The 3,537-nt window shown below is 44.0% G+C and overlaps 1 non-coding gene across 1 annotated transcript; it reads left to right on the top strand.

The window, feature by feature from the left end:
• The first annotated feature begins 3,149 nt into the window (after positions 1–3,149).
• trnat-agu (transfer RNA threonine (anticodon AGU)) lies at positions 3,150–3,223 on the top strand. The gene has a single exon. It is a non-coding gene; the product is annotated as a tRNA-Thr (tRNA).
• The last annotated feature ends 314 nt before the right edge of the window (positions 3,224–3,537 follow it).

Raw genomic sequence — 3,537 nt, 5'->3', positions numbered from 1 at the left:
ACTGGTAAGTAGAGATTAGTTGGTGCAAGACAGAAGGTTTGTCAAATGAATCCAGAGGGAAGCTGTCGGTTTGCCTGTGAGGGAAATATCATATAGAAAGTGAATTTCCAAAGAAGGAAAAGCAAAGATAAAGGTCGGGATGCCTCTTGTTAGTCATTGGAGGAACCCATGAGAAAGCTGGCGGACGAAGGTCGCGTAGATTTGTTGGCCGCGCATCTGGCCTTTAATCTGAGGGGTGCAGCATTCCAGTCCGTGTCGGCCGCTGTTTTTGACTCACGATACTCAATTCCCAAGCGAACACAAAAAACGATGTCTGCTGAATTCTTCAATAAGAGCAGAATGACGGATGCATTTTTCGATTTTCGGAAAAATTCATCTTATTGAAATTGTGGTAGCCTCGATAATGTTTAAGAATCATTTCTGGATTTCCAGCTGCCCTGAGTATAAAAAAGTGCTTCCTGACGTTTCTCTTGGTTGGCACTATCGCTTCGGATCGTTAAATTCAACTCTATTCTTGCTGCCCGGGAAACAAAAAAGATTAACATAACAATTCATTCAAACCCCGAACCGATCCCCATTTATTCTTCAATGCTCATGGGAGTAGAATAAGGGAGAAGCTCTGGAAAGGACCAATGCGCAGGGAGCCCTGGAGACGGCTGGGGAGTGGCAGTGGTGAATTGTTCATTCAGAGTACCAGCACAGACACGATGGGCCGAATGTCAGCCTATTGTGCTGTAAGCATTCCAAGATTCTGTGTATGGAACTCGTACTCCGAATGTAACGCCGCTAAACCCCGGGATCGTCCTGGTGAACCTGCACTGCTTTCACTGCAAGGTCAGTATAACCTTGGTTATTCCTTACAGCGTCTCTAAGAACAAAAGGAATAGAAGCAGGTGTATCATGTACTGGCTTTCACGGCTTCGCAAGCATTCAATAACTTGCTGACTGATCTGCCTCATTTGCAACTTCCTGAACTATCCTCATATCCCAATGGTTCTCACAGAACCCCGGGAGTTTTCTATATCTGTCATCTCGCGGATAATGGCTGATGCCTTCTTCCGAGGCGCTGGTGCTTGAAACCCGAGCCTTTGGAAACATGTTCCCAACATCTACCCTGTCAAGGACCATAAAATGGTACATACTTCAATCAGGTCACCCTGATTCTTCCGAATTTGGTACGAATCCATCTGTCCTCTCCCGTTAACTAAGTTATACTTTTCAAGAGTCATATCGGTGCTCCGAAGCTCTTCCAAATCAAAGTTTTCAAAGCACTGTCATAGAGCCCCGTGGGAAGTGAACAGTGATGTTTACAGCAAAATAGTGGGGCACAATTTAAAACTTTGCATTAAAAAACTCTGTCACAATTCGGCCTTGTGCGCCAGTTGGTTCAAGCCCCTGTCTCGTAAACTGGCGGTCCTAAGCTCAAATCTGAGCGGTGCCTTTATCGGCGTAGTCAGCGTGGGGCTTTATATCAAACGAACTCCAGAAACAGAATTATCCGCCCGAGTAAGGAACGGATGTGGTCACAGCTCCTTTTTGAGCTTCATGTTTGAGGAACATTTTGAATTATTGCCGGCGATGACTGAGCAATGGTTTTATAATTTACGTTACTGCACATTATTCGGGAAAGAGTAGGAAGGGATAAATGGTGGAACTTTTAAAATCAAGAGCTTGGGCTGAAAGATCTATGTATACCATTGCAATTTGTATGCACATAATTTAAAACGTTAAGCCGAATCAGCTTTCTTGCCTTCACACATTGCTGCAACAAACACCATTTGACATTTTATACCTACTCGCGAAATCCATCTGTGTCTTTGCAGCTTCCGACTCCGATATCTGCGACTTCATATCTCTCCAAATGAATCCGATCTTCAAATCTTTGAAGGCCCAGTGCAGACACCTGGGTAGCAACAGTTGTCACATCACACGTCACTGGTAAGGAGCGAGTAGTTGGTCCAAGTTAGAAGGTTTGTGAAATGAAGCCAAAGGCAGACTGTCGGCCTGCCCGTGAGGGAAATGCGCTGTAGAGGGTGAATTACCAAACACGAAATGTGAAGGAAATCTTGTGATGTCTCTTGTCAGCGAGTGCAGCTATCATAGCTTTCATAGCTTGAAGACAACTCAGGTTGTTGAGGTGACAGGGCGTCAGAGTTTTAAACTGAGGTTTCAGGGCTCCAATCGCTACCGAGGCGTTGCATTTTGCTCAAAGTGAAACGACAAGAAGGAGCAATGTATGGTGAGTGCTTCAAGAAGAGCGGATTGTTCAATTAAGGCGTCTGATCAGCCAGGGGATTCTTAAATGTTTGTGAAGCCGTGAAATACATGAAACACCTGCTTCTATTTCTCATTTTCTTGCAGACTTTCATTTTCATTTGTAAAGAACTGCATCTTCTAGAAGTTGCGGTATCCATGCATTATTTTAGGAATTGTTTCTAGGTTTCCAGCTACCCTGTATGAAAAGTGTTCCTGACTTTTCTTTTGGTTGGCCTCGACACGATCGCTGTGGAGCGGCGGGAAAAACATGTTCAGGTACAACCCTATTCTAAACACGGATCTAACAATTCATTTTTACAGGGTGGAAACCTCAATCAGATCACTCTCCATTCTACTATACTCAACGGAACAGAACAGGGAGAAGCCGAAATGGAAACAAAATAAGTGCGGGAACCGTGGAGACGGCTGGGGAGAAAGACGCGATTAATATCTCTTTGAGGGTGCTAGCACAGACCAGAAAGGCCAAATATCTACCTCTGTGCTGTGTCCATTCGAAGGTTGCACGATTCTAAGGTTGCACGATACGATGATTCTCATATCTGAACTCCAAATGTAAACTACTAATTATCTGTTCCAACTGGCGAATCAGCGCTGCTTACTCTCCAAGGTCAATATATTCCTGGTGTTTCCTCTGAGTAGTGTCTGTAAGACCATGTGAAATAGGAGCAGGTGTTTCATGTATTTCACGACTTCTCAAACATTGAAGAATCTCCTGGCTGATCATCTGACTCAATTGAATGATCCTGTAAATTCTCGCTTCGCACTGCCGGCATGCTGCATGCTTCATACCAGACAAATATTTGCCCATTCTCTTGCAGTAAAATAGTGCGATACAATTGAAAATATTGCAATAAACGTCGGGTGCACAGCTTGGCGCCGTGGCTAAGTTGGTGACAGCGCCTGTCTAGTAAACAGGAGATCCTGAGTTCGAATCTCAGCGGTGCCTCCGCGCATTTCTTTAGTAGTTGGATCTAACTTAATCTGATGAGTTCAGAAGGCTGCAGTGTACTGAGCAGAAAAATGAGGCGCTTTTCTATTACTACTAGATCACCAGGGAACGACATTTAAATAAACTGACCAGAGTTCATTTGGATGTGCTTTTGATTTTGTTTATTGGATGCAAATCAATTCATCACTCTGCAGTTTAGAGTCACAGAGTCATAGAGGTCTACAACAAAGAAAAAGGCCCTTCGGTAATCAAGTCTGCGCCGGTCAAACAAGTTTCTATTTATTCTAATCCCATTTTTATGGCAGTAGGCT

Source organism: Cetorhinus maximus, chromosome 35 (assembly GCF_964194155.1).
Source record: "Cetorhinus maximus chromosome 35, sCetMax3.hap1.1, whole genome shotgun sequence".
Classification (NCBI taxonomy): Eukaryota; Metazoa; Chordata; class Chondrichthyes; order Lamniformes; family Cetorhinidae; genus Cetorhinus; species Cetorhinus maximus.
This window is presented reverse-complemented; position numbering and strand designations above follow the sequence as displayed.